This window comes from Triticum aestivum, chromosome 1B, assembly GCF_018294505.1.
Source record: "Triticum aestivum cultivar Chinese Spring chromosome 1B, IWGSC CS RefSeq v2.1, whole genome shotgun sequence".
In the NCBI taxonomy this organism is placed as follows: domain Eukaryota; kingdom Viridiplantae; phylum Streptophyta; class Magnoliopsida; order Poales; family Poaceae; genus Triticum; species Triticum aestivum.
Window position 1 is genome coordinate 347,187,391 of NC_057795.1, and position 13,505 is coordinate 347,200,895.

A 13,505-nucleotide genomic window follows, 5' to 3' on the forward strand; every position below is an offset into this window, starting at 1 on the left:
TGCATTTAATGGTATTTGTTTTACCAGATCTCTCTGTGAACTCTGTTTTATAACACACTTTTATCATGCATGGCAACCTGATCATAACAAGATGGCAACTGCCATAATGACAATGTGGCAACTGCCATAATGACAATATGGCAACTGCCATCATATTAGCATGGCAACTGCTATCACAGTATGATGGCAACTGCTAGCACACTATGATGGCAACTAGCACATACATAATGCAACTTCTTGTTTTTATTCCATTATTTTCATGCACATCAACTTGATTATCATTGGATCATACATTATCCTGCTCTTTTTTCAACTACAAAGTACCCATGATGGCAACTGATATTTCTTTCTTTGTAAAATCGTTTTAAATCAGCTCATGTATGTCGACTGTCTTGATCTGTCCATCGTGGATTTCACTGGGGTAGGAGGCCCGCCGCCTACACACAAGTTTGTTGTTTCTGCATGGACTATCAACGCTGTCAAGGCTGTGCTTGCCGCAGACAGGGCAACTGATACCACATATGGAAAACTGTAGGTTAGTTTTTGTTTCTCTCTCCACACGGCATGCTTACAAATTTGACATGAGGCAACCGTCCGTGGTTTATAAGGCATGCTTACAATTTTTTTTTGTTTTTCCTAGCTGATGGCCAAGCATGCTATAGACTACAGCGTGTTTGGGGGGCCTCAAAACTTTGGAAAGTGGATGGACGTGCACTCAGCTCCATCTTGCCCTACTGAGGTAATCAAAAGATCTACATCCATGGTTTGCCGGTGATTACTTGTTGATGTCGCGCAAGAGACTGCAATACGGGTGGTTGTTGATGCTTCTTGTTTTCGTGCACAGGCGAGGGCACCTATTGAGCATCTAATTGGGCAGTTTGCATCCGGAATGACCGGCTTGCTCGGGAAGTTGGTTTAGCGGTGGACGTCCCTCAGTGCCTCTAACAGCGGCGCGGTTGCGAGGCAGTTCACTTCTTTTATCCCAGAACGTACACATTGGCCAACCGGTTGCCGTGGCCGGTATGACTACAACAGTCCCCAAGAGCCCGGTGACACACAAGATGATAGATGGAGATGCTGGCCTCAGCAAGGATGACGACGATGACATGGATAATGTGCATCAGGACACCGATGACGATGAACATGCTGAAGTTCGCACAGGCGGCAACGAGGGCAAGGATGCAACAGATGTCCCCCCACCAGAGAAAGTGAAAGAACATACATCTGCGAGAGGCGAGGGGGTGTTGCCATCAAGGAAGGGGAGGGCTCCAGAGGATGTTGGGCAGGGTTCTCCTGGCAAGAGGTCTAGGACCGATCCTGTAGCTGCCAGGAGGAGGTTCGACTTTTAATTTTAGTTTTTTGCTGTGTCTATTTTCTTGGAACAGTCTCATCCATTTCTTTGCACTTGTTTTTTGTCAAGCGCGGCAATGAGTTTGTTGTCTGACAATTGCCACCTTCTTTTTTCCCTCCATCTGTTACGTGCAGTGAGCCGACCGCTGGTGGACGAGCAGTTACGAAGAAACAGGCGCCAACACCAACCCGTGTTTCTGCTCGCTTGAACAAAGGTGCCCCCATTGCCGGTGACACCCCTTCCACCAGGTCTTCTCCTCGTACGATGAAGACCAACACCGGGGATCCTGTCGTGTTGCCAGACCTGAGGAAGCCAGTCAAGAAGTAGGTTTCTCCACGTGCTTTCATTTGACATAGTGGTATTTTTTGTTGAATTTCCAATGCAACTGTTCAGCTTGTCACATGTTCTTCTATTATCGTCCCCCACGAGGCAACTGTTGTTTTTCCAAATGATTTCTTCCTTCATTTTTAAGTGTATGGCAACTCCTATAGGTCTTTACATGGCAACTGGCATCTAGGCCAAATGGCAACTATTACTGTACCTAATGGCAACTGCCATCTTTACCATTGGCTTTTGTGAGCTCATCCCACACCTAGTTTTGAAATTGCATTCCTGACAGATCAGACATTTCTATCATTCTTCAATTTTGGCTAACATTGTAACTACTGCTGTATGGCAACTGCTAACTATGACACATGGCAACTCATGTTCCCCTTACATGGCAACTACCAACTTTTCCACTTGTTTTTCAGTCTTTTAATGTTTCTACCATTGCAAACATATTTTTTGTTCATTTTTTCATACCTTTTTCATGTGCTTTTTTTTCTTTGCAGGGTGAAGAAGACTACTACGCACGGGGCCAAGCATATCAGTAAGGACCCGCTCGAACGCCTACATTCAAAGTTGTCAACAGGTGGCAACTCAGATGTACACGAGGCATCAAGCGACAATACTGCTGCTGCACCATTGACCGCTACCACCAACTCTGATGCAAGTGGGCGACCATCTCCGGCGGCTGCAGATGTCCAGGCTACAACAACAGGCACGCGTACGTCGGGGAGTGACGGGTCGGTATCTGCCAGGACAACTGAAATATTGCCAACTCTTATGGCAATGAAGGATGCAGCTGTGAGCCATGCCACCCCATCAGCAAGCGTTGAAGTGGACGCTCCCGAGACGAACCTAAGAAAGGAAGATTCCCGCTCATCTGACACTAATTCCAAGCGCATGCCTGGTGACACACCTGTGTCCATGACAGAAGCGGCTGAGGCGGCAGTTCACAAGGATATGCCATCTACAGGTGAGAGTCCTGGCACAATAGCTCCAGCTCCTGTCGGTGCACATGCTACTAAGGTGACCGTTCCGCGTGCTGGTCTTCCACCTAGGCGTCGTAGCCCCCGCAAGCAACCAACAGACATACCCAACGCTTCGGCTGTAGCTAGGAGCAGGAGAGACGAGTCTGGCTATGTTCCTGCGTCCACACTGTTCCCGCCACCTGCCAAAATCAATGTGATGGAGAAACCGCAAGACCGGAGCACAACTGATGCAGGTGTCAAGCCGGGCACGAGTGACGCAGGGGAACGCCCGGAGCAGACTGCGCCTTTACCCGCAGTGGAAATCCCCAACATAAATCAGCGCACTTCCAGGCTACCAGTCAATGTCGGTGTCCCCTACAGCCCAAACAAGAAGATTGTCAAGAAAGCTGCGGCTGATACCGCTGACAACACGCCCCGCCCTGCAAATAAGCCCGATCATTCTGTAGCGGCTGATTCAGATATGTTTGTCGATCTCTCACCCTTGGATTCTGCCCCGCAAATCGTTCGTGGTCCGGCCAGTAGGAATGAGAGGCACCCAATGGCATTTACCCCACCGAGCTTTAGCCTTGGCATCAGTCAAGATCAACCGGTGGTGCAAGATCCTTTGCTAGTTGCCTTTGCTTTCCCAGGAGGCATGACCGCAATGATGGCGCAGCCAATGGTCGAGGGCAGGAAGGTTGTCAAGTTCGCGAAGCCGATTGTGCAAGGTACACTTTTTCATGTCTTTATGATTTTCTTGCATACATGTTTGTAGTTTGACTTTTGTCCCAATCATATCTTTTGGGTGTTCTCACTTGTGATGGCAACTGACATGTGATGACATGGCTAGTGGATTTGATGCACCATGTCACCTACATTTTTTTGCTGCCATGCTGCATTTGACATTTGGGTAACCACGTGGCAACTGAAGTTGATTCAACATGGCAACTGTATTTGCTGTCACATGGCAAACACAGTGTATTACACATGGCAACTGGATTTGCCACACCATGTCACCTGCATTTTTTTGTTACCATGCTGCATTTTTTCTATACGGCAATCACATGGCAAGTGGAGTTGACACAATATGGCAACTGCATTTGCTGTGACATGGCAACTACAATCCATCTAGATGGTAACTACAGCGCAACTGCATGGCAACTGTAGTTGCCATGATATGGCCACTGTAGTTGGACCACACATGGCAACTTCCCCACTATTTCTACCTACATCTCCTCACAATCCATCTATTTTCTGACTTTCTACTTATCCTAACACACTTTTTATTTTTTGAATCATTGCAGGCACCCCTGAGGAAATTTCACCTTCACTTGATGAAGCTTACCGCAAGATCGAGGAGGCAGCATTGCAGAGGAAGACCTCATGAGGGCAAGGGCAATCAAGTTCCAACGTGCCTGCAGATACGGCACCTGAGGATACCATCAGAAGTGCCACCCCTGGTTCTGTGAGACAGCAGAGGGTAGTTCACCCACCTCCCGCGGAAGACTACGAGCCCGAATTCAGGGCCACTAAGGAACAGACCCAGCTGTACGACATCATCAAGCGGTTTGGAAATGCGAGGGCCAGCAGCAAGCACATGAAGAAGTTGAAAGCGTAAATGACCACACCCCATAATCTCTCATTTTGCTTTGTTCCTTTTTTACCATTCATCTTCTTCGTACTCTCTATACACGATGCGCTTACGTTTTAGTTCTTTCATATTTTTTTACTTAGCAGGCATGATTCTTCCATGTTATGTCGTTTTCATACAGCTCATGTTTGGACAGAAGCAAAGTCATTCAATGCGGAGCGACGTACATCGACATGGGTGATCTTGCCGAGTCCGTGAGGCCGAACGGTAAAATGTCGACGAATGTAGTTGCATGCGGGATCGACTACATCAACAATCACATCGATGTGTGTGCCGGCAAGATAATCATGCATTACAGTGTGACCTGCAAAATATGGGATGGTGACTTCCACCACAAAATCCTGAGGAAGAATTTTGCTCAACACGGTGAATTCAAGCTCACACTGAAGAAATATGTGAGTACTCCTTCCCTGTCTGCACTATTTTTTCACATGGTGTGGTTTTTTGCCATCTTCTGCACTTGTGATTATGTCGAAGATGTTTTCATGTGGCAACAGCTGCCGTGCACATTGACATCTTTGATTTTTGCATCCCGTGCGAACTATGTGGCAACTTGATAGTAAAATACACAACACATTTTGTTCATACATGGACGGCAACTTTCTTTCAACTACCCCCACCCATAACCAAACATTCTACATGATTCTATTTTTTTGTCCCTCTGCTGTTCTTTTTGTGTAGTCTGCTTCTCGTTTATTCAATTTCAAATGCAGGTCATGTTCCCCATGTTCCAGGATCTTGCACCTCATGATGCACACGACAAGTGTGGTCACCACTATGCGATCTGTCTTGACCTGAAGAACCAACATTTTGAGGTACTTGATTCAATCCGTTCGGAAGCTGATTCAGACCTTACTACGCATGCCGAATTCTTCATCAACAACCTCAAAGAGACATGGAACCATCACTACGAACATTCAAAGGTCCAGATCAGACATTTCCCGATTGAGTATGTGGCGACTGTGAAGCAAGGGAACACGTAATTTCTTAACCCCCTCCTTCATGTGTCGTTTACATCAATGCAACCCCCTCTTTTTGTTGTCACATCTGAATTGAAGTCTATCTTTGCTACGCCTGTCCTGTTTGCGTGTTCATCTGAATATTTTTCTCGTGCAGGACGGACTGTGGCTTTCACGCGCTGGAATACTTTGCAAAGTGGGAAGGCAGAGTTGTCCCCGCTATCACAGCTGCAACTGTAGTTGAGCTCCGAAAAATCTACACATGGAATTGGTTGACGAATGAAGATTTCAACAAGCGGTCCGGAGCACGCGAGTTCATGGAGGAAGCTGTCAAGAAAATCAACAAGAAGTACAAGTGATCACGTGGTGTTACACACCGAACGCATACCTTACATTCTGTTGCTGAGGAATGTAAGGTACTATCTCTTTGTTATCGTCGAAAACTATGTTTGTGTGCTATGTTACGAGTGCAACCCCGCGTAGCCTACTATGTAGTGGTGGTGTGTGAGCGACATCTATAACATATGTGTGGATGTGAACCTATTTTAGGCGTTAATGCATGTATGTTTTTATGTTTTATCATTATTACAATGGTTTCATCGTTTATAACACCGGTTTGCTATTTCGAATGCGTCTATGATGTTTTAAAACAGATGGCAAATGTAGTTCAACATACATGGGTAGTGAAAGTCATCGTCGTTTTTCATTTTGTCTGTTTTGCTTCTTCTTTTATCGCTAAGTGCACCGGCTAGCATGGGGTAGGTTGATCATGTAGCCACAACCTTGACTGCCGTTTATGCACGTTACGCCTTTTCCAACTTGTTTCCCATACATTGCCCACAACACACTATGTTTCTCTAAACCGCGTCGTATTTGTTATGGAAATATATGTCATGCAGAGTCATTTCAAATACCATGGCACATTTTCAGTACAGCTAACATGGCAGATACAGTACAAACAACATGGCAGATCCATCATAATTAACATGGCAGATACGGTACAACTAACATGGCAGATCCAGTACAACTAAAATGGCAGATCCAGTCCAACTAGCATGGCATATTTAGTACAAAATAGCATGGCATATATTTAGTATAAAATAGCATGGCAGACTAACTACACATAACATGGCAGATTAGCTACACATAACATGGCAGATTAAGTACCCATAACATGGCAACTGCATTCATCCACTCAATGAATTTTCCTTCTACTTCTGATGCCCCTTAAGAGTCATTCTCCCAATTTTAAAAAAAATTCTCATCGTATAGGGTACAAAACAAAATGTCCACAGGGACCATGTCACATCGCCCCAATTTCTGCTCATGGATTGCCCGCCCCTTTCTTTGTTTTCTTGTGTTTTGCTTGAATCTCCAATCCTGATTTGTACCTTATCTCTCTTGGACGACCCTTTGTGATGGAATGGGGTGGGTTCTTGACCTGGGTTTGTGTGCTTGTTGTTCCAGATCCTATCTCCGAGTTTTCAGATGATGGCCCCGTTGATGAAGGCACACTTGATGTGCGGGGGAACCGGTGTAAGGATTCCTCAGCTTTCCTCTTCTTTATCTCATCAAGCTCTCTTTTCAGTGCCTTCCTGTGTTTTTCTGCGACTCTCGCTGTCTCATCACTCTTGCACGCTTCATCAATTAGCTCAGCATAGTTCTTTGTCAGCACAACATGCCTCACGGCTTCCATGGTTGACTCAGTCTCTCGTCATGCACAACCAGAACAGCGTGTGTTGTCTGCGGTGCCAACGCGTCGTCAGCGTCCCAAGTCCATCGCCGCCTTATGAAATGGCGGGGCATCCGTGTCACAGCGTTCAGGTCCATTACTTTTAGTATGTGACAACACACAATGCCGTACCGTTCGAACTTGCAGCATTGGCTGTAATATTCGCCTTGCTCGATCGAGGCTTTCACGAAGTAGTTCCTTCCTTTGTCCGGGTCTTCAGGTTCTGAATCCGACATGCCCAAAATAGAACACACCTTGAACGTATGTTCGTCCACCTGGAAAGCCGTGAACATGCTGGCACGCTTTATTTCTTTCTGGAATCTGCAAAGTTTTGTGTGTTTTATGTTAATCTATCGTGCGATCTTTTTTTGTAGCATGTTACGTTGTCATGGAAATAGAAATAGATTCATGTTTGAATATGGCAAACATAGTATACTGAACATGGCAAACATAGTACACTGAACATGGCAACTGTAGCACACTAGACATTGCAATTGTAGTACACTAGACATGGCAACTACAGTACACCAGACATGGCAACTGCAGTACACTAGACATGGCAACTGCAGTACACTAGACATGGCAACTATATTGCATTTTCAACTGGCCATCGTCATTTCCACACCAATATTTCCCCAATGGAAGCACATTGCATAAAACATGGCAACGACCTTTTTTCTAAACATGGCATCTACAGTTGAGTAAACATGGTAATTGCATTTTCAACAAACAATGATGTTGCATTTTAGTAAACATGGCAATTGCATTTCAGCATATGTGTTGACAATATAGCATTTTTCAGTTGACATTGGCATTTGCATACCAACATGCCCCAATAGAAGTACAGTGCATTAAACATGGCAACTGCACTTCATTGAACATGGAAAATGCATCCGAGTAAGCATGGTAAACAGAATTTTCATTGAACATGGCAACTGCAGCTGAGCAAGCATGGCAAACAGTATTTCATTAAACATGGCAACTGCATATCATGGCAACTGCATTGCACTCTATATGGCACCTACTGCCTTATTGCTTTTGCGCAAATAAGACCGTAACGCAACTGACTTACTTGTTAAAGACCTTGTTTGTGTATATCTTGCTCATTTGCCTCTCCATTGGTAAATACGTTAGCAATTTCGGCTGCTTTAGCACGGTGGTAGCTTCTTGTTGTAGCTCAGATCCCAGAATTTTTTGTTGCAAAGCTGTGTACTGCTTGGCAAACTGTAGCAATGAGTTTCCAGGGCTCACGTATCGCTTCAAAATAGCATTGAACCCCTCGCTGCGCTGCGTAGTCTGCAGAAAGGGGAAGAATCACTGCATGAAGTAGGCGGGCACCCAGTAAATTCGCTTCTCCGACAGGATAGCAAGCGTCTCGTTGTCTTGTACTTGATGTGTTTCAACCATGGGCATCCAGCTCCTTTCAAATCCTCGACCGTCAAACTGTGGTCCACGCACAGCTCGAATGCCTTGTGCAGCTCTGGACGGTCAGCAAAGAACGGTCCTAGCGTCTTCTCAGCCTTCTTTATAATGTGCCACCTGCAGTGCCTGTGCACTGCCAACGGAAAGACCTCCTCTATGCATGCACGCATGCTGAAATCCTGGTCTGTTATTATGTTCATCAGAGTGAGTCCATCCATGCACTCCAAGAAGGTCTTGAACAGCCAGACGTACCCATCCGTGTCTTTGTTCCGAACGAGCCCGCAGCCGAACTGCAACGACTGATTGTGGTTATTTATTCCTATGAATGGAGCGCATGGCATCTTGTACATATTGGTGAGGTACGTCGCATCGAATGAAATGCAATCTCGGAAATGTTTGTAGGCTCTCCTTGCAGCACCATCCACCCAATACATGTTCCTGACACGGTCCTCATCGTCCAACCTTATCCTGTATAAAAAAATCTGGATCTTCCTTCACTTTCTCATCGAAGTAGGCCATTGTAGCCTCTATGTCAGCCAGCCTGCTCTCTCTACGGTACTTGGCCTGCAGATTTGTGATGTCAGCTGGTATGTAGGGCATGCTACTCAGTTTCCCCTTTTTGTTGTGGATGAGTGATAGTATCTAGACCATTCTTGATGGACCGACGTTACAATCATGTAGCAGCTTTACGAATTGCCTTTCGACTGGGGTGAATCCTCTGTGGGCGGTTAGCAATTTGACCAGGTCGAACTTCTTTATGAGTTTGTGGTTGTGCTCGTCAAAATATTCAGTGACCACATACTGTGTTCCATCTACATTTAGCTTACACCAGACAGGGCATCCCGTCTTGAGAATGATCCCTCTTTTTCGTTTCGAAACGACAGGCGCAACACCTTTCCCCTTCTTGTTCCTCCATGCCTTGTGGAACCTCATATCACCTCTGCTGTACTCATTAGTTTTCTTAATTTTCCTATGGTACTCGGTGTTGACCGCAAATCCATGGAACTTTGCATATGTCTAGTAGTATTCCTTTGCTTCTTCGAACGATTCAAATCTCTGCCCAATGTACGGTGGCTGAGGTACCACGATATCTGATTGCCCGCCATCTTCATCCCCTTGTGCCTCGTCGTCAGTTTCATCATTCACTTCAGTATCGGCGGCAGTTCCATCCACCTGAGTGTTGGCAGTGATCGTGTTCAAAGGGGTGCTTGTCGGTATTGCTGGAATGATTGCCATTTCGACTCTGACTCGAAATTGTCTGTGGCATGATTGTCTGCTGGCTGGTGGAACGCGTCTTCCGTGCGCTCAGAGCTCCCCGCAGTAGATGTCCCCGCGTCGTTGTTCACTGTAGTTGTAGGCCATGTAATAGAAAAAACAGGTACGAGAGTAATTTTTTTGTTTGAATAACATGTGTATCGCAACGGATCACACCATCTACGAGTGATTTGGCACGACATCATTTCAAACAGCAAGCCGTGAGTCTGCGCGTGGACATGTATGGCAGCTGTAGCTGTCCAGTCATGGCAGCTACTGTTCAACAAACATGGCAACTATTGTTTTGCCTACAAATATCTACAAATAACAAATGTAGTGCTATTTTTGTGGTTCAGTTTTTTTTCCTTACCTTGTTGTGCTGCATTTGACCTTCTTGTGTGGTCTATGACACCAAAATGACGTGCTCCACCTGCAATTTATGAAGCTTGCCATGAGACGTTTGCCGGGTTACCACCAGCGTAATAACCTGTACGCATACTAGTGGTTGGTCAATTCATGGCAAATGCATTTTATGCTAGCACGGCAACTGCAGTTGCCCCTGATGTGGCAACTGCAGTTTTACTGGCATGGCAACTGTATTTGCATCGGCATGGCAACCGCAGTTGTTCCTTCATGGCAACTGCCGTTGCCATGGCATGGCAAATGTAGTTGCACTGGCATGGCAACTGCAATTGTTCCCCCCTGGCAACTGCAGGTGTCCAGGATGGCAATAACAGTTGTCCAGGGATGTCAAGTGTAGTTTCTAATACATGGCAACTGTAGATGTCCAGTCATGGCAATTGTAGTTGTCAACTATGCTCCTTCTGCTAATTGATCATCCGCAACTTCACTTATTTTATGGACTCACCTGTGTATGACGTTGATGGCAGGTACATTGGTACTGCCTGATGCCACGCGCTGCATGAAGGCTCTGCATTTTCACCCGTGATAACTCGTGAGTCCTTTTGCCAGTTTTTTTGCATGTTCATTTTTCATGTCCACAGCAGTACGTGCTCTTTTCTTGTTTTGCATTACCTTGATTAGCCATACAAGCTAGTTGAAGTTGGCTGCCCGTACATTTGTCAGTGTTAGCGCCTTGTGACTGAACTTACCACGGGGGCCCCCTAAGAGTGTTTTGGTCATAAGAACCTGCGAAAAAATGACAGTGTATGACATAAGTAGAATGTCATCTTCATCGTTGCGAAGATGGCAACTATTCTCTTCTTTTGTTATCACGCCTCATACCTACACCTGCATACTGTTCTAGTAGTGGTAGCAACGGCCCTGCAGAGATGAGCTGACTGTACTCTGTTGCATCCCAAGGGGGCGTATCTGGCCTTTGAGAACCCCAAGCATCAGCGCCATCTTCGTGATTCATTCTTTCCGTGTCTCGCTTATTTCCAATGTGTTCTCAATCACTGCATGAACAAGTAGGCATCAACAATCCACAAGAATTTGTATTCTTCTGCTGCTTGCACATAGAAGATATGGATGGCAAGCGATGAGTCAAAATAGGGCAGCTACTGACAACAAAAGGTGGCAACTGTCGTTATACACAAGTGGCAATTAATTTTTTCCAGCCCCATTCACTCCAAAATTTGTCCCTCCTGTCCTTCTTTAGTGATTCCTACTCATCCATTTTTCATACCCAACTACTTGCGTCAATTAAACTAGGAACTTAAGTCAATATCAAACGTAGTACATGGGTTCGAGAGGTGGGGGACCAAGTCAATTTTTCATACACTGAACCATGCAGTGTTCTACTCCTATAGCATGGATCCAGCACACGATCGGGAGATTTTCAACCTTAAGGATGAGAAGGATGAGATCGGGAGATTTTTCACCTGGTTTTAGATGATCGTCTCTGGAGGGCTGGGTTGGAGTGTGGGGCTGGTGTTGGGGAGGGTTGGGTTGTGGTTTTGCGGTGGGAGTGCCCTACGGATCTGCTCTGGTTGCCATGGCAACCAGAGAAGGCCGGCGACGGAGGTCGGGGTTCGAGAGGTGGGGGACGATGGCGGCAGATGAGAGAGGGGATGGATCGGTGGCCGGGAGCTGCTGGGTCGTGCGGGCAGCGGGTCGGCTGGCCCGGACAGGGCAGTGCGGGCGGGGTTGGCACACAACGGACGTGCGGGCCGTGCTTTTGTGCGCGCGGACATGGTCGTGCGGGCCGGTTCCCGTCCATGCCACACGAGGCGTGCGGGCGGGTTTCCGTCGACGCCTCACCTGTGGCAGTTATTCAGACCCAATAATTAAGGCACATCATATGTGTCCTAGTTAGACCCAAACATTAGTCCGTGAAAGTCTGCTCAAAAGCACTCTGAGTGGATTCTTAATCGAGTTCATATCCGACGCACCACCTTTTGCCCAGTTAGAAGCCGAATCAAACTATTACTGTGCCACCATAAAACAGCTGAAAACCCGGAGAAGCAGAGAGGAAAGAGGCTTTGCGATGGCCGCCGTCTGGTCCTCCCTCCCCGCCGATCTTCTCAATGAGATCTCGGGTCGCCTGATCGCCGACGCCGACCAGCTCCACGCCCACCAGGTATGTGCCCACTGGCGAGCCTCGATTTCTCCTCCGTCCGCCTACCGCCCGTGGGTCGTCGCCGCCCGACATGGCCCCGACGGACGGGGCCCAGTCGGCGAGTACTCCCTCCTGCTCCCTCGCGGCGTCCATGGCGTCGACTTCAAGGCGGCCCCACCCGGCCTCCCGTACTGCTGCGGCACGCCCCGCGGCTGGCTCGCCCTCGCGGACGATGTCCGGTCCCCCACGCGGCTCGTGCTGTGGGAGCCCCACTCCGGCACCGAGGTCCCGCTTCCATGCCTGGGTCCAGTCGTCCAGGTCTTCCTCTCCGGCGACCCGCTCGAGTCGACGCACTGGGTGGCCGTCGCGACCCAGCACAGATGGCCCACGGCGCACATCCTCTTCTTCTGGCGGCCCGGGGACGCCGCCTGGAGCGGCCCGGCCAAGGTTCCTTGCGCGGAACTCCACAGCGTCGAATTCCATGCGGGGAACATATACTGCATAGACGGCATGTTTAACCTGTCCATCTACGATCTCAAGCTCGGCACGGCGTCCCCTCCCGTGCTCCTCCGGTGCTTCGGCATGTGCCCTAACCAGGCGTCGGAGTCGTGGCCGACCCGCAAGTATTGGAAGGACAGCGTGCGTGCGGTGCACGTCGTGGCCTGCCGCGACGAGCTCCTGCTCGTGCTGCTGTTCCACGGCCGCCGCCCGTCGCTCATGGAAGTCTACAGGCCGGCTTGGACGCCCGCTGAATGGCCCTTCCGGGTCGGTGAGAGGGTGACTGACCTCGGGGGCTACGCGCTCTTCCTCGCCCGTGGCGACGCCGTTGCGCTGTCTGCCAAGGAGTACCCTGCGATCAGGGGGAACTGCGTTTACTACCTGGTGCACAACCTCCTCAACTACAGGAAGCATTGGGCAATCATGTTTGATCTGGGGACGGGTGATGTGGACGATATACCTTACCCTGAGGTGCACAAGCAGGAGAATGGCTGCTGGCCATACTCTTGGTTTTGCCCTCGAAGGCCTTTCCTCAAGAAGTAGTTAGCTTAAGCAATAACCACGGACTTCAAAATTAATCTTTTCCTTTTTTAGAAAACTTTCAATCTATTCATCGAGTGTCAAGATAGTACAAAGAACACCAGAAATAAAAAATTACATCCAGGTCCATAGATCACCTAGCGACGACTATAATCACTAGTGCGAGCCGAAGGCGCGCCGCCGTCATCACCTCTCCCTCATCGGAGCCGGGCAAGCCTTGTTGTAAACTTGTAGTAAACAGTCGGGAAGTCGTCGTGCTAATTCCTGTTGTAACTGTTTTAA

General features: G+C 47.8%; 1 pseudogene; it reads left to right on the plus strand.

The window, feature by feature from the left end:
* The first annotated feature begins 12,113 nt into the window (after positions 1 to 12,113).
* Positions 12,114 to 13,114, plus strand: LOC123091255 (uncharacterized; annotated as a pseudogene).
* Positions 13,115 to 13,505: the final 391 nt, after the last annotated feature.